Consider the following 26,451-nt stretch of genomic DNA (forward strand, 5'->3'; position numbering starts at 1 on the left):
TACTAATGTATTTTATCTTTTGTTGAATAGTGAGGAGTCATGAAGCAATTATTTACAGAAAGTATTGTTGGTATGTCTCAGTAGTGCAGTATATTTCCTCCTAAATTCCCAGGTTAAAACATTTTTCGAATGTCAAAAAAGCAACGACATTTATTATTTGTAGCTCTTGGAGCATAAATAACAGAAGTTTACCTTTTTCAATTTTTCATTTATAACTGTCTGATTTAGAGTTCTCTGGAAATTAGTCTGGCACTAATTACACTTCTATGACCGGATAAAGGAGGTGAGAGTAGTAGAAAGATGAGATGTCACTTTTCAATGCATTCAAGTGAAATGTTCTTCCAAGGTTTCATGTTTCAAAGTATTGCAAAGAAACATTTAGTGGCAATATTCATGATGTATCAATAAAACAAAATAAAGGTATTACTTCCATACTTTTTAACATTACTTTCTGAAATAAAATTAATCCATGACAGGCTTTTACTAGAAGACAATGCAAATGAGGTCTCTTAATGCTTGAAGCCTTTTCTGTGCTCTTAGTGTTTCTTCTGCAGGTATTATCAATAGTCATTAATCTCTCACCTTTCTGGTCTGTTGAATTCATCAAAGTTGTGCTAAGAAATCCTGCTCTTTTTGTTGTAGCCTTTTTAGATTGTTCTTTGTAATTTGCTTCTTTTTCATATGAAAAAAAATCACATCATTTATTTATAAGTCATTTAAACTGACAGCTTTAAATTATTTTATTTTCTGTAGACCAAAAGTATCCAAGTTGTAGAAAGTTTCCTGAAATATCTGTGACCAACTTAATGGAAAAAACCCAGCCCAAACCATGCCAAGAAACCCTACTAAAATATACTATCATCCCTGAAGTCATTTGGTGTCTTTGCATTTATCCCAAATAGGAATGACCTGTCACAGAAAGATTTGGGAACCTGTGATTTGTTGGCCTAATTGAGAAAGCAGCTGAACATCACTTGAAAGGCAACAAAAGCTGTTACTGAAGGATAGGGGGGAGCCAGCATTTCTGAGGAAGTACAGCTCAAAATCAGTTCCAAAATGAACTTCGGCACCCATCTATTGAGTTTAGTCCTATGCAATGCCTTGGTTAGTGCTCAAATTAATGAGAATTATTAGCATGCAATTGGCTGCTATTAATTTTACAGACAAGTTTGAATATCACTGTTGTAGAATTGGTTTTAGGCTAAATAAATCTGGAAAAAAAAGATTAAGAGCCTTAAAAGAATGAAGGAGAAGAAATGTGCTTTGATGTTAATATTATATGCATAATCTCTGAATTAATCAGTGTCATCTTTGCTGCGACGTAAAGCAAAAAATAAAGTTATTTTAGGGCATTCCTTTCATTTAAGAACATTGTTACTTCAGCAAATAGGAAGTTCAAGTGAGTGTTCCACAAAAGGGGAAAAAAATCACTATATAAGTTCCCTTTTACTGTAGTTTAAGATAAGTGCAATGTCTGCAGTGTATTTCCTACACTTGTCATATCTCAGAGAAATTATTTTGATGTTAGATAAATTCCTTTTATGTATAAGATAAATCTCACAATGAAACATGCCAATTTACTGCTAATAATTTAAAATTTTCAACAGAAGCCAAGGCTAAAGCTGGCTACAATCATTACTACACTTGTTTCATACTTCAGATCATGGTTATGTACCCAAATCAGAAAATACTGCTCTGAATCTGAGGCTTCCCTCCAGTAATCATCAGGTTTCTTTCAAAACTGGAACATACTGGTGTTTGCAATATTTTTATTCTCAGAGCACTGTTACTCAGGCTGTAGATGTAATGGCAATGAGAGGTTCTATTGAAAGTGGTTGATTAAAAAAAAGTTTAATAAGTTTTTTTGTCGAAGTTAGCTTTGCCAGGCATGGAGCAGATGTGAAAGCATGCTTAATATAAGGGAGCTGAACCTCCCCTCCAGCCCCTGAGCTTGCTTAGGCTGCATCCTCCTTACGACTACAATGAGACAAAAGAAGAAGTAAATGAGGTCTAGGAGGTGTATTTTAAACACTTGTTCTGCTAAATGAAATACTTGATCATGATTAAAATGCAAATATTTTTCAGAAATTGTGTTCAATTCCATAAGGTCAAATATGTTTTTTAAAGCTTGAGCTCTCTCTTCCAAAATAATTGGTACTAAGAGAACACTTTAGATCAAAAGAAATTTACAAAGCAATGTATTTATGTATTCACTAATTAAGGAACACATTTAAAAAAGTTTATCTAAATAAAATTATACTTTTAATATTTTAGTATTTTACTTCATGGTCATCTACAGTATTTGACTTCTGAATTTTCTTTGAACTGAGGACTATAAACTATGCCAGCTGTGATTTGGCTTTGATGTAGAAATAAATATACAATAGTCATGTATAAACACAAGAGTGAAACTCACAAAGAAAATTTGACAGTAGTGCTAAAATTAAAACTGATTCTATCTGTCAGTTCCATATGAGCCAGTAGAGGGGCTATGCACTTGTTCTCAAATACCCCATTATTGGTTCATTTCCCAGTTTTTTGTGGTGTGTCTTCTTAACTGATTAGTGTGGAAGTGCAATCCTTCTCTGATTTCCTCATGGTTGTTTCAGACTCAGCCTTCTCACCTTGAGACATCCAGCCCCTGTTGAAAGGAAAAAAATGGACAATGAATGATTGTTAGATATAAGGTAAGATCCAAAGGCTCCATTAGCCCATATATTATGTGCTGGAAATTATAACCTGAGTTGAAAGTTCTGTTTGTATTATTGAGGGACTTTCTAATGATTTAGACTAATATCCCAAAGTACTGATTGATCCCCCAGCTCTGTAATGCAATATATCTACTCATTTTTTCCATGTCCATAGGAGATACTCAGTCATAAAGTGCTCTAGTAACCGAATATCTGAGGTAGTAAGGGCTGTTCCTTGTGCTGCTCCAGTTTGTAGGTGTTTACAGTGAAAGAAAGACAGGGCCCGTAGGAGCCAGGGCCATGTATGCCAGGAGCAAGGGGAGATGCTCCCTCACTGCCTGGACGCAGGGGCAGGTTGGGGGGCCTTTACTGCAAGTTCCTCACAGGTACTACAGATGAAATGCTAAGAAATAGTTCCAGTTATTTTGAGAACCACAAACCAGCCTTGTGGCTTCCCAGGGGCCCTGCAATTCCTGATGTTAGTACAGCAAGTCCTCTGGCTGCAACAGCAGCTATTCTACAGAGCTTTCCAAGAAGTAACCTGCGGTTTTTTGTGGCTGCAGCTTTTGCTGCTGGGCACAATTGTAATGCACAAACTTGTTAGAACAAAATCTGGTTTGGATTGTAGCTGGCCTGTCAGTTTGAGATGATTTCTCCTTCAGCAGATGGTAATAATATTTTACCAAACATTACAGAATGAAACATTTACTGAAAGACACATGCTCACTGCAAGATAGCCATATGCATCTCTTGCTTGACTAGTACTGCCAAAATCTTACACTATCCTAGTTTGCATATGCCTCAACTTTGGGTCTAGAACACAACACAGAGTGAGGCTTGCCCAGATTTCTCCTAGTAAATTTGACATTGCACAGGTTTAAAAGCCAGGATGCTTAAGTCTAAGCAGAAAATACTGTAAAACTCTTTCCTCAGATCAGTTCACCAGTGACAGCCAAAATTGCTGGTTGTTCAACTGGGAGATGTTCCTGAGTTCAAGAAAGTGCACAAAGCACTATGAAGCTCTTTCTGGAATTTCAAACTTTATTTGAAATTGCTTTGTATTGTAGGATTTTTGAATCCTTTCCAAGTCCTGATGTCAAGTGCAACGTTGATGTTGGGCATGGCCTGCCAAGGAAACAATTCTGAATGTTTTCTGCATATCTTGTATACAATCTTACAGATACCACCCAGCCTTAGAAATCAAGCCATAGCTAAACAGAAAAGACAAGAAAAATTTGCATGAACTTTAAGGAGCTAACATGTACAAAATTTTACCTGATGTACAGAATTTCTTCTGTCAGAGAAAAAAAGATACAAAATAAGTTTCTGATTTGAATTCTATAAGACTGATAGCAAAATATAAGAATGAACAAACCTCAGGACTTTAAATTTGCTCTATCTCTTATTCCTCTAAATTATTTAGCACCCTACAATAAAGGTTGAAAATTTAAAAAAATTAAGAAGAAAGCTGCCAGATGAAGAAAACAGCAAGGAACATCACTTCAGCAGATGGGTGCTATTTAGTTAAAAACTTTCCTTCCCTTTTATTTAGAAATGAGTTTTTCTTTTGCAGAAAACCTATACGGTATTTAGGTCAAGTTAAATGATAACAACTGTGTTCTGTACGTTTTGTACTCCTTTCACAGAAAAAAAATGTCAGCACTATTTGTCAGCAATATGGTGATGGATGAGGCTGAATCCTAAAGTATAAAAATCACAAGCTGGAGATGAAAAGCATCTGATAAAACAGATGACCATGTAAATACTTACATGCTAACTCATAGCAGTTTGTAAAGAATTTTGGCAGCTGCTTATTAAAGAAATGGACAAGAGTGTCATTCCTTTCTGCTTTAGGATCCACGTTGTGCTTGAATTAAGAGTGTGTGGGGGGAAAAGAGCATTCCAGGGAGGAGCCAGTTATGGGGATGAAAGAAATATGTGCTGGGAAGATTCACATGAGAGCAGCATTGGAGGGAGGGATTAATTGACACTTGGTGGAGTGAAAGACTTTTCCACAAATTTCTGTTTTGTATATCCTCCTACTCTGCTGAATGTGTACCTGCTTGTGCCTGCCTCTACCTTTTCCCCAAACAGACCAAATGATGTGAGCAAGCTTGCAAAAGAAAATGCAATGTTAAGGTGGAACCACTAAGTAATGCACCTGTGGAATTCTGTATGCAGATGCTCTTGCAGAGTTTTAGTGCAAAAGTAACATCTCTGTATTTTCATAAAAGTTTCCTATTTTGAGATAAATAAATTGATCTAAGCCACAAATGTGTGTGGGGGAATGATCAAACCTTTCAGAGACAGAGTCTACTAAAAATGAATGAATATTCATTGAATACTGAATGAATGAATGAACAAACGAATGAATGAATGAATGAATGAATGAATGAATGAATGAATGAATGAATGAAGCAGTGCTTCATATGCTAAGCACCCTGATTTTGAGAAAACACACCTGCAAGTAAGAAACTGTATTGAAAAGGGGTGGTGGGAGGAATAGGCTCCTTATTCTTTGAAAGAAAGTATTTCACTTCAATGACTGAGTCTGCTGCATCTGCCTTAGGGTGGGAATTCCTCACATGGAGAACCAGAACCAAGAACACCCAGATCCAGATGGAAATTTGGGACAGAAAGCAAAGGCAACCTAGCCAATCACAACTGCCTTGGAGGGACAATTTGTTGCTTAAACAGTGTGGGCTTAAGACTGAATGCTGAATAAATAGGAAAAAATAATAACCATTTCGATATGTCTTACCTTACTTTTTAATAAAAACAAATTTCTACTTTATTTGAAAGGATTTTCTTTATTTGAAGAAATAAGTAAATAAAACTCAGGCGAAATATTAAAATATGTTAGGGGAAACAAACTTTAACAGTTCCACATGTTTTTAAGATATTACTAAAAGATGCCGAATCTGCTGAAGCACAGTGTAAGACTTTTTTGTGTATTGTGCATTGCTCAATACTTCAGATAATTCAGAGTGGTCAGGCATTTTAATGATAAGCAGACTTAATTAAATGAGAAAAGGATGCAAATGTCATTGGCAACTACTTATAATATTCCCTTAAACAATCATACCAACACACAAAAGGTAAAATCCTTTTGGTTTATTGTATTTTATTTTGTTTAAAACCAATATCTCATATTGTTCTGAATAAGCAGACCTCTTGAGAAATGGTCAACATATTTATATTTATTTATATTTATATTTATATTTATATTTATATTTATATTTATATTTATATTTATATTTATATTTATATTTATATTTATATTTATATTTATATTTATATTTATATTTATATTTATATTTATAGTCATAGTCATATTCATAGTTATAGTTATAGTTGTATTTATAGTTATAGTTATAGTTATAGTTATAGTTATAGTTATAGTTATAGTTATACTCACTATTTACTTTTTCTTCTATAAAAATTCTAGTTATTTAGCATATTCAAAAACCAAGCAATTTTAGGTACCTAACTTTAGAAAATGATGTTTTGTCATTTTACATGTCATTTCATTCCACACTAAGGTAAAGTAATAAAAAGTTCACATTATAAATATTGGATTCAAAATACAGCATATAGCTCTTCATTTTTAAAAATATTTCTCTGCACTCAGTTGACTTTTCTGTTGGATTTCAGTACTTTGCAACTTAACACCTAACTTATCATTATGTGATAACACAGCAATGACTGGAAAGAGTTGAGACTTTTCCTGTTTATTATAAGAAAAGAGAAAAAAAAATCCATACATAAGCATTTATAAATTGATACATTTAACTAGGACACATTTTTTTTAGGTCTATCCCTTCTCTCAATAAAATGTGTTTTTTCATTAAATTCTGCATAGTCTCATTCAAAAGTCTAGGGAGAAATGTGCTCAAAAGAAAATCATTCCCGTATAGGAACAAGTAATTTGGAGCTGCTTGGGGGAAACAGTGGAAAGGGAGATATTTCACATCTTTGCAAAACTCCTAGCACAGTGGGACGTGAGTTTTAGCCACTGCCCTTGACACTGCGATGCTAAAAAGTGATGACTGAGGACTTGTGTGGTGAAATGCCTGATTGGACGGGCACATCTTGCAATGTCCTCATGTCTCACATGGCAGCTCACTAGAACAATTGGACTCAGCCTGCTCTGTGGTCAGTCAACATTGTGAACTCATGACCCTTCAGTGCATGCTCTGCCCTAATTAAAAAAAGATTTTCAAACAGTTTCTACCACTACATCCAAACACTATATTGGCCACACAGTCATAAGAAATGGTTTTCTCAGCCATCTCCAATCTAACTCCTGATAGGAAAGTGTTTTTGTACACTTTTAAAAGCAAATTTTCTGGGAGTGGGGTATTTACAAAGCACCTTACTTTTAGAGATGGCCATAAGTATCATTGTCAATCTATAACATGTTAAACGTGTCTTCAGGGACAGAAATGAAACTTGTAACAATTACAGAGTTGGTCACATTCTAAAGATGCACTGTAATCTCAGTTGAGTGTTTAATTGGACATGAGGGTCATATAAAGTTGGAATTTTTTAATCTTAGCTCACAGTCTTTCTATTCCTAGATAGGCACTAAAACCATGGTAGTGCAGATGAGGAATTTTTACTGATACAGTGCTAATTGTAGTTTCCTGTGGGAACATCTGTACTTCCCATGTTGGTGGATCAATGTGAAAGGAAAGCTTTCTATTTATGGACATTTATTCACATTGTCCTCTAGCCACAATTCTGGGAGGATTTAATATGTTTACATAATCCTAAAGGCTCAATCCAACAGTTCTTGACAGCTTCTGTTGTATAACCAAAAGTGTCTATGTCCAGTCAATATGTGCAATAGAGCTGCAAGAAACAAGAGTTGAGGTAGAATGTCTCTGTTATGTTATTTCCTTCCATTATATTATAAAATTGGATTTGCATCTTTTCACAATTCCTGTGCCAGTGCAACCCACTGGATAATGGGGGTTATCCCACAGTCAAAAAACAACTTTAAAAGCATTGCTATTTTGAACATTTAAAAGATGACTGATAGTTTTCTTAATATTCTTAAGTAATTATGCACAGAGAATTATTGACAGAGAAGCTACTCTGCCAAAATCACAACTCCATATCACTCGTCTGAACTGTAAGGAAGTGAGACTGGCAATAAAGTGGGGGGACTTCTGTGCTAAAAAGCACTAGACACAGCATTTGTCTGCATGTGAAAAGCAGCGATAAGGCCCACATGAAGGCAATTAGAAAATCTCCTAACACTGCACAAAACGCAGAAAAATGTAGCAGGCAAACAACAAGCAGGAAGACAGAGAGGATATTTAGCTGAGAGGAGGAAGGCTTTTATTCCTGCTGCTTACCTACACTCTATCCGAAAACTCTGAAAACCTTTGGAAAGGTTCCTGATGACTTTTGGATGCTCTTTTTAATGAGCTTTTAAAGCAATTGGGATTTCTTGCTTTCACAGTAAGATGGATGCTAAGCCAGGTCACAATGTCCCCATGTACCTTGAATCATCTGGCTGGTGCATGTGATTTACTCCCTGGGACAGTGAGGAGCTGTAGGATACTATCTGTTGGGCAAAGATTTATAGTATTTTTCTGCACTTACCCCTAATCTTTTTGACTCCACAGTATAGCAGAGGGAATATTAAAAATGTGGTTTTCACCATTTCATTATTGGAAAAAACGTAAACACTTCTGACTGTTGCCTAAAACCAGAGATAAAGGGTGATGCTCAATAATTTGTTGAAATGCGACTTCAGTTTGGGAGAGCTTTTCTCTGGCAGTGGGCACAGGTTGCCACCCAGCACAGGTGGCTTCAGGAGGCACTCCCTTACTCATTTAAAGCAAGCAGCTGTGAGCTTTGAAGTCCTGTGCCAGTGGACCAAAAATATGCACACTTTTAAATGATTTCAAATGAAAACTGTAATACAATATTTGTATGAAAATAGCTCCAGAAGCACCAAAAAACCTAGTTATCAATAATTTCCAGTATCTGGAAGTTAACCAGACTTTCTGTTATGCAAAACCATACTGAGCCATTTGGCTTCCTCTGTCTTCATAAAGCCCCTGAAGCCCAAGCCCCATAGGTATAATAACTTTGATTTTACTGAACCTATGCTACCTAACTGTGATGTGCATTAGGAGTTCTAAGACAATACTTTGAGGAAAGTTACAGACAGTTTGTTAGAAAAAAATTATTTTTGTCTTGGAGCTGCCCAGTGCAATTTTATCCTTCCTACAACTGCCTAACAGTGTAATCAAAGATCATGTTTTATTAAATACCATTTGTCATTTTTCCACTTGAGTCTTTAACTTTGTTCATTCCATCTGTGACTTCTTTAGGATTTTGCTTCAAAGAAAGTGTCTTGTCTGTAGTTAGTCCAATGATAAGGCAGGAGGCAGTAAATGTACAAGTAAAAAAAATATATTGGAAGTAAAAATCAAAAATTTAAAGTGGGGATCTGCTGGAGAGCTCTAATATGACCAGGAAAAGCACTGCTGGAAAAAATTCAGAGAAGAAATAAGGACTGGTGCCAGGTACTGTAAGTGCAAAGACTGGGGATAGATGTGCAGCCAGTGAAGTGTCAGTGCCATTGGTGTGGAAAGCAGCCACTTGAAGCTGTGATGTGGCAGGGGATCAGAGACTACTGCTGCTGCAGCTCCATGCAGGGAAGAAGCTACATCACACAACAGCTGGACTCTGTCACACAGCCTTGAAGACTTGCCTGGGTTGTCAATCAACCTTGCAAAAAAATGCTCTGCTGCTAGACGACTGTACTCTTCTCTCTTTAAAATCTGGGGACGTTAAAAAAAAAAAAAAAAAAAAAGGGAAAACAGGAATGATATGTCCATTTGAGTTTTCCCAAAAATATTAATTTTGTTTTGATTGGATCATCAAAGAAGAGACGTTGTTTGTGCGTATTTTAAAATGTGCATATTTTTGTGTGGATTAGTGGAGCCCAGATGATGAAAATGTCTATTTGCTTAGGCTTCCAAATAGCAGGATGTTTGTCCAGATTTGTTCATTGTAATCATTTCCGCTGACCTGTGGATTTGTATGCTTGAGCTTTTATTTAAGAGCCAAATGAAAAAGCTGACTTTGTTATCTTGCACAGCTGATGGAAACCATGAATTTTATTTTCATAGTCAAACATCTTCTCTGATGCCTCTCTCATCTTCATTTGGGACTGGATTTCATTCTTCTGTCATTAAATGCCATGGAGGCAGCCAGCAGGGGTGGAGAAATGACTATACCCATCATTTTATTGCTTTGTTTATCAAATTATTCAAGGCTGATTCAGATTGTTAAGGTTTTAAGGGTTTGAACACAATCATCATTGCTTATTTTCCACTGAGGCCTATGGGAGCTTACAGAAGGTGTCAGATTTCAGCTTTTGCCCTAAGCAAGGATGGTGATATGATTTCAAACTTACTCATCAGCATATGACAAAAGAAGTATGTCAAACATATTCAATACTGATATTGTACAGGAATAAACATTTCAGTTTATGAATAAGAGTGACCACAAAATGCAAAGGTAAATTCAGATATTGAGAAGCAATATGAGATTTGTGCATCTCTGGAAATAATCAATAAATCAACTGAAATGCTTTTGGGAAAAAAATCTGTTAGAATTGACAGATTTAGAAAAGACCTTAAGGTTTTTGAAAACCTCACTGAAAAAGTGACTGACTAGAAGAATTCAACTTATTTAGTTTATCCAGGACAAGGTTGAAAAGTTCAGCAGGAATCTCTTGCAAAATACATGACTCATAAATCTAAGAGAAAAAGGAAAACAGAGTTAAACTAACTCTCACTTACAAAAAAAGGGTTACCAACACTTTTAAAATTTAGCACTCACTATTTAACTGGTGTTAGTTTGAAGTTGATACTAGATACTATTTAGACATTGTATACATAATATATAAATATACAAAAAAAAGAGCAATTTTTTGTAAAGAAGTATACATAAATGTGTTGATATATATCTGTATACCTAAACATTTGATCTATAATTGATAATGCTGAAAACTTGTGTTGTTTATGTGACATTTTCTCTGGAAAAATTATTGGGCTACATTGTCCTTAGCACTCAACATAAGAAGTAGAGGTAAACATATAGGTGAGATACTATTATTATATTAATATTCCTGCTTAGGACAGGAAACAGGCAAAATTAGAGAGTATGAACTAGTAGAACATTGGACTGCAGATGCTGTTTACTTAGAAAGATAGCTGAAATGTTATCACTATCTAAGAAATTTGTTTTAGATGGATTTTGCACTATAAGATCAAAATCTGTCTGCAGAAGAAAATATTTGATTATTGTATATATTTATTTTTCAGCTTAGTTATTGGCAGCCATCTTCCTTTACTCCATATTTATCAAGTTTCAAACTGATGAGGAAGGGATCACCCAGTGCACATGGCAAAACTCTATTTTATAGTGCAATATAAGCGGGGAGAAAGGAAAATATTGATTTCTGAAAGTTTTTCCTATATTTTCACTGCCAGATTATTGCAAGGGGGCTTCATACGCTTTTCTTTGTATTTTGACTTTTGAGTTCAGAGCAGGTTGCATACTTGAATGCCAAGAGCCGATAAAAACAACTAAATCTGGGATGCTTTAGGACTATAAAGGCACATGCCCTGGAAAAGCTGCAGCCATTGTGCACAGCCATGATCAGCTGTAGCCTCAGGTTTGGTTGTAAAATATTATGTTTATCATGAAGGGTATTATGTTAGTCACTGTAATCTTGATATTTTACCAAATTGATTCAAAAGATATTCATAACTTATACTAAAGAGAAGAGAATTTGTAATGTTTTTTCATTAAATAGGAACCAGTTGAGTTAATATTGCAATATTAATGTACCTCTGTGAGATGACACATTGCTTTAACACTTCAGAATATTTATTTATTCTATTTTTTTCTATAATTTCAAAAAAAAATTTCTTATTCCTTTAATATCTATCATTGAGTATCTATCAAGAAGGAATTTCATTAAGATGTTATTTTCTTTTACTACAATACTGGACAGACCTGGTTTAATAACGTTTTTGAAATACCTGCTTTGCTTATTGTAATATGTAGTACGCATTTGTGTCATGTGTGCATGCAATGACACTCTTTAAAAGTACTTTTCTGATTGTGTTAGTAAACTTGCCAGGTAGTTCAGTCTGGACAGCATTAAAAAACTCAAACAAACCAAACCGAAAAAAAGTAATTCCCAAAAAAATCCCCAAAACTATAACCCCCCCCCCTCAAAAAAACCCCCAACAAAAATCACAACACCTCCCCCAAATAAAAAAAAACAACAACCCAGTCTTGTCCTTAACAGAAATTCTGCCTGTGCAGCATTAATGATGCAAACCAAAACCTGTAGAAAACTGCTGCTAACTCCACAGCAAAATGTCTCTGAGTCCTGAGACTGAGTGATACGTCATGAAGAGGACAGGAGATGCGAAAGCAGCTTCACAGAGATTAAATAATTGTATCTGGAATTAAAAAAATCAGGTTACAAAGAAGGCTGTAGTGTACTGTGTAACTCTCATCACTGTTCTTCCAGAGTGCCTTCAGAAATTAGTGTGCAATCAACACACCAAGCCCTTTGGTCAATTCCATAGGGAAGGTCTTCCTGTCTTGTTCCTCACAACGTAAGAATCTGGATAACTCTAGGGAGATGTCTTAGACCCTTGCAAATATTTGGTCATCTGAACAATGCTCTTGCTGGCTTGGTTATGCTGATCTGGGTATACTGTACACATTGCACAATTGCACAAAGCCATTTTAAACAGGTAATTAAAATATGTTGAACAGCTGAGAATCAGGACAGGGAAACAAAGAAAGGTGCAATCAAGGAATGTTGCCTAGCATCATGTTATTTATAAAGGGGAGATAATAAATAGATAGACAATAAATATTTGCTGTAACAAGGAACAGGTTTTAGAGTCTATAATCCAAAACCATATTAACATTTTACTAGAAACCATAGCTATGTCTACGCAGTGCTAAGGTGTTACGAAAACTGTACAATTTCCTCAACAGCAATATTAAAAAAGCTGAACTTTAGGCATATTTGGCCACCTATTATCATGAATGAATTCAAATGGAAGGTCTCTGCCAGAGCTTGTGCTATCAAGGGGCTGTAGCACCACAAAGCTGGATAACTCCATTCATTTAAGAAACAGGAAGCAATAGCTTAATGATGAGCAGAGTGTTTGTGTTCCAAGAAGAAACTTTGGCTAAAGCACTATTCATCTGTGCTTTTAGTGATTTTCTGTAACAAATTCTAACAGAGATTTGTGAAAACAACATTCCTTCCCAACACTTATTCCTTCTAGAAAAAGAAAAAAAACCCTACTACTAAATCAACACCCTCTTGAGCACTGAACCACACCTACACTGCAGCATAATTTCATCATTTGGGAGCTCTAGCAACAGCTTCCCTTAACTTGATACTGTGTGTATTGAAGTCAGTAATTAATTAATTTAATGTCCGATTAATCTTCAAAAGCAAAAGCATTCTTTTGTTTTTAATTAGAACCTGCCTTGTTAGGTATTAAAATTTAGATCCTTCAGCTTTCTCTAATTTACCACTGTATTTTTGGAAGTGTATTTCTAAACATTTGCCAGTACATATATGGTCATGTCACTACCCTTCCTGGATTTGACATCTGTTTATATCACAGACTGTATGTTGCACTCTTGTGTTACTGGATGAAAAAGATTTTTAACACAATAATTTATTTCATCTGTTCTAATGACAGTTTTTCTTCATACAAGTACCCTGAAGTACTTTAAACAATACAAGGGTTTAGTTCTTTCAGTCTAGTTCCAGCTGAATAATTCATAAGAAAAAAGAAAATTTGTTCTACATTGTCTCAAGGATATTTCAACAAGTAAGTCTATTGTGATTTGCATTTAATATCAGGAATATACAAAAATATTAGATACATTTTTTTCACTTGTGAATAGCATATCAGAAAATTTTTCCACAGCGAGTTCAAGATTCAGAAAGATGGTTGGACATATGATTCCTATATCATAAACCACAGAGTTACATCTATCAAGGTCTTCAACAATTCTGGATACTGTTCACTCTTAGTTACCCAGGACCCTGATACCTGTTTGGCATTTCAACTTTTCCTTTTTGTTGTCTCCCATTTTCCTTTACAACTGCTCTCAACTGAAACTTCAGTCTTGGTTTATTTTCCCAGATAGAGAATTGCTCCTTTTCTCTGTAACTTCTAGTTTGGGTTGTAGTCTTGACTCACAGAGAAAGAAAATATGAAGTTTTTAATAATAATAACCAATACACACTACTGGGAATGTGCAAGGGGATGAAAACCTTTCAACATAATTTAATTTCAAGAAAAGAAGGTTTTTATGGCCCACTGTTGATTGTGTGCAAAATTACAAAGACACTGGGTTTTCTATCTGGGTAATTGAATAGCTTCCTGTACAAAAATTTGTGATGTTCTATAAATGTTTAAAGACAACTTTAGAAATGTATCTCTATCTATCTGTATTTATAGCTAATTTCTATCTATCTATCTATCTATCTATCTATCTATCTATCTATCTATCTATCTATCTATATCTATATCTATATCTATATCTATATCATCTATATCTATATATATATCTATAGCTATAGCTATAGCTATATCATCTTTATCTATGTAAGTGCTTTTTAGATATAACTTTAAATAAAACATTGTATAGTTACTAGATGGAGCAACTGCAATAGGCATTTCATATTGCTCACTCAAAAACTATTTACTCAAGTCAATTGAATTTTGCCCCATGAGACTTAGGCCAAAAGAATACTTGGTTCTAAGTTTTACAGGAAAACATAAACAAAACATAGTTTTGCATGCCTAAGTCTACTACATAATGAACCATTAAGTAATTATATATCTAATGGAAAAAACATTTTATATAGATCGGTGGGGTATCTATTGAAACACCATTGCTTTTGAAGCATTTTTAATTATAGATTTATTTGGGTTTATATGAAATTTCATCTCTCAATCCAATTAGCTCCACATGCCTCTGATCCCTTCTGCTTCTTTGTTTACTGTTGTACAGTTTATCTAAAGATCAAGTTACCTGAGAGTGCAAGCACAGTGATGATCTCATGTCAAAGATTAGGACTTTTAAAGCAGTATGTTGTACTGGTGATAGGAATTGCTATGTGAGTCATTGTACTGAAACAAGAGAGGAATATTGTACTAGAAAACAAAGCTTTCCACATGTGAGCAATGTTCAGAGTGCCAAGCATAAAAAATGTTTTGTGACCAGTTCCTCTTTTCTTCTCCTGCACAAGGAATTTGTCTGGCTTCTTTGTCAGCACTAGTATTAATTACTTTAACTGTACTTACTTTCTAAATTCAAATTGTACCTAGAAAAAGGTCATTAACAACCACAGCTGTATACAGAGACATACAATTGATCCTCAAGAAATAAACTCTTTAGAAAGGCATTGCCTGCTGGATCCAGTTCACATAACTCTGCCTTGCAAATATTGTCACTTATCAACAAGTAGTGAGGGAGGAGATCTTGCAGGGCAAAGCTCTTCTATGAGTTGTGACTTGTGTTTCTGATCATTCATTCTGCAATGCTGTGTGATATTTCATACTTGCTGGAACTCTATCATTTCCATGACCTTTACAAGCCTGCAGACTTAATAAGCTCTGTGTTTCTTTGAGAACAGCCCAAAGAAACAAAAACCTTGAATAAAACCCACAAACTTGATTCTTGACTTTTGAGTGGGAACAAGAAACCCCAACCAACCCCTGCCAAAATCCCCAAAACCATCAAAAAGGTACAGGGAGATCAAGCAACATAGAAAAGTAGGTTTATTCTATATCTATGATACACAGAGCAAAACATGAATAGTATATTCATTTTCATGAATGTAGCAAACTAAGCCACAGTTTTTGCAAGTCTTGCTACTGACAATCCTTCTACGCAGGCATGCTAAGAATTATTGTAGTTTGAGGGGATGGATGTCTGGAGGTCATCTTGTTCAGCTGCCCTGCTGAAGCAGGGACACCTAAAGCTGATTGCCCTGAACCATGTCTAGGACATGGAGCGTGTCCATATTCAGTTGAAGTGCACCATGATCATGTTCCTTAGTGGGAGGTGTCCTTGCCTGTGGCAGAGGGGATTGAGATAAGATGATCTTTAAAGTATTTTCAAACATTTAACATTCTATGATTAATTCCATGATTGTGGCACTGCAGTTGTGTAATACTTACTAAATACTTGGGAGCACCATAAACATTAACTTCATGTTATCATTCATCCAAATCCAGGATTAGTGTGATCCAAAGCAGATGAATGAGGAAAACAGCTACTGTTTGAAATAGCTCAATTGTACATTTTCTGGGCAGAAGACAAACCGGCTGTAAATCACAGTTGGTCAGTTTAACGTGGCCTTCGTGGTCCCATCACAGTAAAACGAAACTCATTAGAACATAATGACATTTTCCATGGGTGTGGAACCCAACCATAGGAATGGAGAAGCAAACGCTATATGCAACTTTAAGTATCATTGCAGATGATTCCCATGTTTATTAGAATGTGAAAAAGATGATTAGTTAAGAAGGTGATAATTGCTTCATGTTGAAAAGGACTTAATAAAATAGATTACCCCCACATCATTAAGCATTTTATTCTAACATGTACTCTGTGGCTGTCTTGGAAAGAAGGTGGTTGTTTTCATTCATCTAATACCAGAAAATTAATGACATTCATTCTACTGTCATTGCTGTTAATTTCATATTAATCTTTACCAAAAGATGAAAATCTTTTCCACACAAAAGCCACTTTTATTTATTAATAATTCATTATAGTATTAAGTATGTTATATAATAATTCATTATAATATTAATTATATTACCATTCATTTATTTATTAATAATTCATAATATTACATTTTCCTTAGGACCTAAAAGACTAATTTAATTATCAATTAATTGATTTTCTTTAATACGCACCAATGTAACCCTTCTAAACTTTTTAAAAATCTTTTCTGATCAAAGCAAAGTCAGAATGCTGGTGATATAAATTTATATTAAAACATTGTATTTTTCTAGTACTATCCTCCACCACATCCTTATTGTGTACTGGTATTTTAATTGGTTCTGAGGAGGCTTAGACTAGATCTTCAGTGATTTTGTAGTAGCGTCAAAATTCTGTTTTTATAATCGCTTCACCTTTTTGTTCTCTATTTCATAAAGTTTACGGATCTTTGTGTAGAAAGTAGCACATAAATCCCCAAACTACTGGGAGAGGCAGAAAAAACTAACAGAAGTGTTGCCTGTTTCAGCTATTAACTAATTTTGTAGTTTTTTTTTTTTTAAGTAAAGTAAAAATCATGCAGATTAATCAATAAAAAGGCAGACTTTCCAATGTGGATGCCCTTGAAGCTGTTTTTTCTGAATCTGCTTTTTTCCAAGGTAAGTTTATGACCTGAATGCATGTTACACAACTGTGTCCCATGGCAAAGCTTTCTTTAACCGTTTTTTCCCCATCCTTTGTTCAGCTGTACTCTCCATTTCCTTCAGAACCTTTTCTATCTAGAAAGAGCTTAGCCATTATCATCAACATTAGCCAAGGAAAAGACAAAAATGAAAAAAAAATTATTTCTTGGTCTCAGTAGTGTTGTAGTAACTCTCATAATTGTTCTGTGGTTTTTCTTCATAAACCTACAGATCATAAAGAAAGCTGGTATATCACATAGCCAAAAAAATATTCTATTGTACATATATGAACTCTATCAACCAAATTTGCTTTTATGCTCACACTAGGAATAGTAATGTAAAAAAATATTGCTGGAAAGCACAATTCTCTTGGAGGTTCCCTATTAAGTCCTATAGCTACCGCTGAAGGCTTTGTGTCAGGATGCGTTTATGTCAGGAAATTGACATCAGCAGCAGATTTTCCCAGACTTTCTAAGAAATAATATTCTTTGCTTTGCCCCAGAGCTAACCAGAAAAAGGTGCCTAACTGCACTGTTATTGTTCATAATAATCTTATTTTATAACTCTGGAGAAAACTGTAGGTCCAGTAAATTCAATAGGAGTTTGACACTGACTTATATTGAGCCAAGGTTTCACCCCCTGCATCAGACTGCTGCCTGTCAGGAAGGTCCTGTCAGATTTCTCTGGTGTTGTAAAGGGACTAAAAGTGAAGACTGTGTTGTTTGCACATGGTCAGAGTGCTGTCAAGGGGTTCTAACTTGTATTATGATTATACCCTTAATAAAGAGAGGATAAAGGGGGTAAAATTTTGTGTCTGTATCCCCAGCTGTGATAATTCCTTGTAGGTGTGTATATTTAACCTCATTAATTCCCTAACACCAGCTGAGGATTCAGACAAAGTATATTTAGATACTATTATTTTCTTAAGATTTTCTTATTTTTAAAGCAGATTAATAAATGGTAAGATATGAATATTATTATTTACTTTAATTTTGAAAAATGAAACCCCAAATTCTTTAAATATAGTACTATAAGTCAGGGAGTCAATTCACAGATAAAACTGGTTTTGTTAGCTCTGTAAAACCTGTAGCAAAATGAAGATGAGGTTTTTTTTAGGTTAAAGGTCTGAGGATATTTGCTTTGTAATATGTAATTGTGAGTTTTAAAGTAATTTAATTCTATGCATGGTTTTGTTTAGTTTGTTTTGGTTTTTTTTCCTAGTGGTAGAACAGTGTGATAATGCAGTTAATGCTTCTTAATATGAGTAAATGTCAGCCCATTCTCACATACAATTATATTTATCCATCAAGTGGAGCAAGAAATCTTCTACTTCCTATTGGTATGCACACTGAAGGAAATAAACAAATGAATCATATGTCTAGAAGAATAAACTGGCATAATTTCCATAACATAAACAACAGTAAGTACAATATAAAAGGTATGAGTTATTATTTCATGTGTAATAGCTAAACAAAGCTTGCATGAGCACAAGTCCTTGGACAAGTAAATATTTTGGGTTGCTATTTTTTAAAAAGTTGATTTTATAAAGACAAAATAGAAACTGTTTTATGTTTACTAGGTAATGAGAACTTTTTGCAAGATATAAAATCTAATATTTAAAGAGCATAACTAAACTATAAAGAATTCACTGTATTAATCTGGTTTATTTTACTGGATTTTTTTTAGATCAAACAGTTTTATCATTGCATTTTCTAGAAATGTTGATGACATTTTTGCTATAGAAGACAATTAATTTCAGGATTACATGAGGAGAGAATAAACTATGATGTTCCACATTTAAAAATGAACTAAAGCCACAAATTAAAAAAAAATTCCAATAATATTGAAAGCAGATGTTAAATTGATGTAGATGGATGATAAAGAAAATTTAGGGCTCAATCAGCTCCAGAGTAATTTCTTATGCCATCAGGAATGCAAAATGCATGCAAATGGAAAAAGAAGAGTAATTTTAACACATTAATTTTAAAGGAAAAGCAAATAAATATAGCAATTTAAACAAAATTACAGGCATGTTTTTGACATATTTAGTATACTATTTCTTTTCTAGAAGTAGAAATTTTAATTTGAAGGGGTAATAAACTTTTAGAAAAATATTAGGTATAGTTCATACCCTGTATTGGGATAAATGAGTTAGAATTATTTACAGTCTTTACGAATTTCATATGTAGTCCTTGGATATTCCAGAAGGGGGCCACTCTAAATGATCTTTTATTATGTCTGTCCTGTCTTATATAAACTTAAACTTCAGCTACTGCAGCTACTTCCTGTTACAGTTTGCACTTGTTATTTAATCCTTCTGGAGAGACAAAGCGTTTACTAGAAACATTTGCATTACCCATTAATACAGACATTAAGTGGGCTTGTGAATGGAAGTTTTCAGGAAGTTTACTTCAGGCTAGTTCCAGTTCAATCTAGTGGAAAACACGTCCATCAATGGTGGGAACTCATTTTCCTGTCACCAAACTGAGTTTTATGGGACAACAGTTTGGTTTTGGAAACTCTGCTGACTGCTCTAAGGCTGACTAAAGAAGAAAACTGAATGATGAGCTTTTAATGATGGTATTTTTACACATCCCCAGGAATATACAATCCTGTGTTTTTCGTTACAGTATTTCCCACTGAGATCAATTGACACCTTGATTTCAGGCCACATTCCATCAGATTTTCCCTCAAATGAACAGTTATTTACTCTGGTGAAATGTGTTAATTCTTTTAAGTGGTATTTTCAAGGTATTATTTTGTATAGAAGCCATCATTAATGCATAATTCTAGTTATTAGGGGTTTATTCAAGGATTTTGTTCATTCTTTAAGTCTTTTTGTTACTTATATGACATCTCACTGATATATTTATATAAATGCAGTTTAGGCTGAAGGCTACTCCTTAAGCTTCCTCAAGAAAAAAAGTGCAGGCCTCTATAATCACAGGCAACAGCTATGATTAAACATGTCTGAGTTCTCATCTGAGGTCACCAAATGTGAGCCCCTACATAAGACCTTAGTTTGTCTGTGACACATGTTGCATTCACTCTCATTTTTTCACACCATTCTTCAATATCATTACCTCACTTTACTCACATGCATCCCATGCACCTGTGATATTCCAGTATGTTTTCTTTAAGGACCTCTATCCACACTCGCCTCTCAACATCCATACTGAATTTACTAGAATACCATGTTGCTGGAAAAGAGATTAGAATCCATATCCAGGAGCAGAAGTTACCAACACATTCCCAGGGTCTGTGATATGATCACCAGAAAGTGTCAGACTGGACAGATTTCTAGCCAGTAAGAGTTACTACTCAAGGGTGGACTGCTGTTGTCCTTGGCTGTGAGCATGGATTCCTGTACCACTAATCCTTGTCTTTTATACCCCTCACTGAGATTTGGCAGGAGGCTTGGCATACACTGCATATGCCTGACATTTTCAGTTATTGTTTTCCAAAATCATCCTAGTGCTAATCCTAACTCTGCCCTTGGCCCAACAAGAAATGGCCACAACTGAGCCCGGCTCCCTCCATAACTACAATGATACACGGTGAAACTGCACAGCAGTTAAGAACCATTGCTGCTTGCCTCCTAGGTCAGCCAGTTGAGGGAATATTCTCAGCCAACTTCCTCCAATCTGGGCATGTCCCAGATTGATTCCCAGGGAAGGTGGAAATTAGCTCCCTGTGGTGAGTATGAGTAAGTATTCAAACGTATTGTGACACTCAAAAAACTGCACAGTGGGCACACGCCAGTAGCTACTGAAAATATCCAGGTAAACTACCAGTTAGCAAACCTATGGTTAAGTGACATTTCAGTAGATCTTGTCACTCTAGCAGAGTCCAGGTTCCTCTGCTGCTGCATAGCTTATTTCGTGGTCAGGTCAATTATTTCTTAGCTCTTTTCATATAAACTTAGTGCTCCAAGTGGTGTTCGAACCCTTCTTACTGTAGGAGTAACATTGCTTCCCACTGATTCTGTAAAATATATTTGTAGTTTAATGTGTAATTAAAAATATTTTAATATTTAAGGACTCTCTGGCTAGAAGACCATCAGCCAAAACCATTACAAGTCCTAATCTAATGGAGAAGCTTAAATCAAATATGCCTATCTGACCTTTCTCTCCAAAGTAAGTCATTATCATTGATTTCCAAAAAATACACCTCATCCTAAACTTGGGCTGGTACTGACTGTGATCAAGATCACTGTGATTATGTTTTCTTACTGGAAGAATGGGTCCTGTCCTCTGCAATCAGAGTTAGGATTAAATTTGAATTAAATCTTGGTAATGTAAAAGCTTGAAGAAACAAGTTAATTCTTTTCTGCCTGCAAGAGTTTGGAATAGATCTGTTGTTAATACTTTGTTTTATATTGTGTGTATAGTTCCTATTATATTACTCTTATGATGGGGATTGCAAATCAAAAAATTAAATCTAGTTTTTCTTTGAGACTAAGCAGCCAGTCTTCAGAGAGAAGACTGAAGAGAAGTCTGGAGTCAATTGCAGTCAACAGCTTATGTTCCCTTCACTGGATGGGTGGGTCCCTTGGCCAGCATTATTTTTGAGGTTAAGGTTGTTTGGGGGAATGAAATAACTGAAGAACCCATTTCAACATCTGGTGCCTTACCCTCAGAACAAGGAAAAAGAGTTTTTTTAGGACAATACTTTGTGATCTTTTTTTTCTTATAATTTGTTCCATAACCTTGGTTAAGTTCAGCACTTATATTTGGGCTAATGTTTGGAAATGTACAGACTGAAGAAGGCTACATGTCTCAAGATTTAAGAGGAGTGATGTTAAGGACAATTGTTGCTTTTTGTCTGTCCTGTTTGCTGGGGAGCTGCAACCCTGACCATTGCTAGGTTTAGAGTTAGGGCTGAATTCATGGTTTGAGAATGGGAAAGAAAAGAGCTCCTTTTAATTCTTGAAGCTGCACACTCTTCAGCATTATACAAAGGAACTGTAATGCCTGTGTATTGTGTCTTTTTGAAATATTGCTGTCAGTCTTCTTTTCTTGTTGGTTTTCATTCCTGGGCAACAACAGTTATGTTAGAGTCAGGAAAGGGGACTTGAGGTTAATATTCATTGTCTGCTTGGATTTGTCTCAGTTTGAGGCTAGAGTAGTTTGAAAATCTAAATGCTGCATATCTAATTTTGTTACCGAAGGATCTGGAAAATTAGGGATCAGAAAGTGACTTGTTTGTTTGGGATCTAAATGTTTTGTTTGCTTATTTTCAGTGAATAACAAGCAGGGTAAACTAGGTTTAGACTGGATTACCTAAGGACTGAAGTTGCTGCTCAGATGGTGTAGCCCTAACAGCTAGAAGTAATAGGCATGGGCTAGAATTATTAGGCTTAGGGTGGACAGCATAAATCATGAAGAGCCATACTGCTTATGATATAACGTAGGACCTTGGGAAACTGGTATCTATCATTACCGAGATACTATTTTCTTTGTTGTAGGTAGATATGGTTTCATTTAAATTTAGGCATAAAATCTGAATAGAGTTCTGGTGGCTCTCCTGCCTCATGACACATGGAAGTCCACGTGGTTTTTCCTCTCTCTCACCTGCAGAGAATAATTCCCTAAGTTACTGGAAGGTTGCTATGAGGTCTTCACACAATCTTCTCTTCTCCAGGTGAACAGTCACAATTTTCTTAGCTTGTCTTCAGTATTTCTTTGTGTTACATGACTTCCTATTCTGTATAACCCTTGTCTGGAGAGTTCTTGATTGGTTCCTTTCATGCAGTGCCCCTTCATCCAGGGCTGTTTATGAGTAAATGTCTTTCTTTCTGGCTCCCAGTGCAAGTTTCACAGCACCAGTTACAGTCACAGAGTTAAGTCTTCCCACTCCTGTTGCCCCACAGGGTAAGGCAGCAATCCCTGCCCCACATTAACTAACCTCTGAGCTGTACTCACACATTATTGTTAATGCAATAACAGGGGAAAAGTCCATGCCAGCTAAGTACCACATAAAATGGGCAATTTCATACATGCGCCCATGCCTTGTCCTTTCTTAGTTTATTAGCATAGACACAGCCCAGATGTCCTTTCCACAAGAAAAAACCTAGTTTCCTCTTCTCATTACTCACTGGAAATCTGTCAGCAGAAATAGACATCATGTACAAAGTTGTGATAATTGCTTTAAGAAATAGCTAAAAATAAAACCAAGAACTTAAAAATGGAATTTAGAAGGGGAAAGAATCTTTCAACACAAGAATATAAGAACTGTGACATAAGTGTTAAGGCTGTCAGCATTTTCAACTCCCAGTACAAACTAGTCCATGATCCATGAATTGTACTCAAGACGAATCAAAGTGACCCATGCAGGCAAAGGAAGGCTTTGCTTAATTTTATTGCAAGTTAAACAAGGTCTCCAAGTTAGTAACGAAGGATGCAAATGCTTTCTTGGAATGGTTTCAAGCTGTAAAAACAAATCAAAGCTTGGATCTAAGAGTTTATCTGTGATAAGAGTGATCAGATTACTAAAGGTAATCTCTCACTCTGCTCTCTGATAAAACACATTGTGAGGAGCTGTTTTGATTTGAAAACAGCTGATGTTTCTCAACTGAACTGCAAATGCAGACTTTCAAAATGTCAGGAGCCACATGTAGTCTTTGGAGAGATTAGTGCAGTATATATGGTGTAACAGCGAAGTGTATTTCGCCACTTCATTTCTTTGATCTTGCGAGTTCTTTCACAACCCCTTTTCTCCTTTTGTTTCTTTCAGTTGTGAGGCTGTAAACCCAGATTTATGATGGTATTAGTGTTTTGCCACAGAATGATTGGTATGTCCCAGATTCAGCCTTGTGGAACAAACATGAGCAACTAAGAAAAAAATTGTCTGAAATGGATGTAATATTTTTTAAAAGAAAAATATTTTAAATAATATTTAAACGGGAAAAATTCAAATCAAGCTAGATAAACATTAATTGTGGGATGTTTGAAAATACTATTTATATTGAATGCTATAATTTTAAAATAAGGATTATTTTGTAAAATCATTAATTTTTCATTCTGTTATTCCTAAAAGATTTTATTGAGAATATAGAAAACTTGAGCAATTTATACAAGAGGACAGCAATGAAGCCTCACTTATATTAACCATACTTTATTCATATGTCTTTATGTTCAGTGATCATGTTGTTTGTAGATACCTCAAAAAGAAAAAAAAAAAAAGGATTTTTGGAATTATAATGGAATTTTTGAAAATTTGTGTTCCCATGAACAATATGTAACATTTTCAAATTCAGATTCTGTGACATGGTAAAGTTCAGTTAATTTGGGATAGAAAGTCAAATCTCTGGAATAAATTATAGGAATTATGCTGGATTATAGTGTAGGAAACTCTCCATTCTTTGAGTGGAGATGACAACATGTATATAAAAGATTGATTAATAAGTCCATCTGAATAAATACTTAAGTGTCTTTTAAAGGTGAGAAATATTGTTAATAAAGTTTCTTGTAGTGAACTCAGCATTATTTATATTTATATTTATATTTATATTATTTATATTTATATTTAACACAAAATATAAATATTTATATATAATATTTTACAATGTTTTTTTGTTTCCTGGGATGTCTGAAAAATATGTGGCTGGCACTCTGATTCAAAACATTATTTGTTTTTGAAGTTTTATTTTTACTTCATTGCAGAAGATAAATTCCGAATTCAACCAATGCTGTAATAATGTTTTGTCCTTCTCTCAGGTATGCTTTACTTTTGGCCCATCTACCTCCCTTCCAGTTATAATGGAAGCAAAGAGAATTATTGATGTTTCATATTCTTTGTCTTGAATTCTTAGCAGTTGCACATATATGAAAAAACTGATGATGTCTGTGAAGTTAGGGACAATATTTTTATTTTTCTGAGAATCATTTGCCAAAGAAAACACTCAAAAATCTCTGCTCTGCTGAATGAAAATGGTACTAGATCAGGAAATGAAATGTAAGAAATTTTTAAAAGAAAAATAAATGGATTCCATACACTCTTTGGACTTGTACAAAGTGAAAACGAATGTAGCCACTTGTCTGAGCACTGATAAATCTACTACTAAGAGTCTGCCAGATGGATCTCTGCTCTTGGACACTTACTTTCCTATAGTGGTTTATATATATATATATATATATATATATATATATGTATATATATATATATATATATTCCTATATGAATACACACCTGCAGTCTCTCCCAGGGGTTATCACCTGATGTCTGCTATGAAGATGGCTCATAAAAGTGACTGCTCAGAACTCATAATTTCCATCCAGTAGGAAATTCCACAATTAACCAGAAAAAACCCTCAAACAAACCTAAACATCTGAATATTTATTTTACACAGTGTTAAACTTATATATGAAAAGCAGTTTCTGCGAAATATAAATCTTATAACAGTTCTTGATTAATAATAACATTTTAAATGGCAGCTGAAATAAAATTAATTAAAGGTAATTCCAAAACCACAGTGCAATAATCTTCAGGTGAGGGTGAGTGCTGAACAAACAAGTGTGTATCTTCCATCATGTCATATCATATATCATATCATATCATGTCATATCATATCATATCTAAAATTTTAAAGACAGACTTTGAGATGTATATTATACCAGCTAATAGTTGCTAGGTTTAAAACCCCAAATAAAAATCTTAGGAAATCAAGAGAATAGGAAATAACCCTAATATTACTGTTCTAAAGGAAAACAATAATAAGGTGAGTATCAACTAAAATCATCTGTCTTAGCCAAAAAGTACCTAGTATCAAAGTATTATATATTAGCATCTAGTATCTAAGCTAGATGAATCTCATCAGTGGTAAGAAAAGTGGAAATCTAAAGAAAAGGAGGCATTTATGAAGGCATTAGAAACACCAGAAATGCTACTCTAAATTCTGAATTTAGGGTAACTTAAACTTAAGTTAACTTAAAGTTCACTCTCCCAAAAAAAAACCCAAAACAAAAAACCAAAAAAAACCCCAAAAAAAACCCCCAAAAAAACCCCCAAAAAACCCCCCCAAAAATACCCAAAAACAAACCCACATGAACATGCACACCAACAATCCATTCCTAAAAAAATTTGCAGATGTAATTGCCCAGCGAAGCAAGAGTATTAAATAGACCATTCAGTTAATTAATAATCTAGAAGATGCTTGTAGAGTACAAAGCTTTATAATTTAAAGTAGGCCTCACTACTCACATTGAAGGTTTTAAGTCAGAATGAATTTCAGCCAACCTAAATAAGTACCTAGATTCATG

This window comes from Taeniopygia guttata, chromosome 3, assembly GCF_048771995.1.
Source record: "Taeniopygia guttata chromosome 3, bTaeGut7.mat, whole genome shotgun sequence".
Classification (NCBI taxonomy): Eukaryota; Metazoa; Chordata; class Aves; order Passeriformes; family Estrildidae; genus Taeniopygia; species Taeniopygia guttata.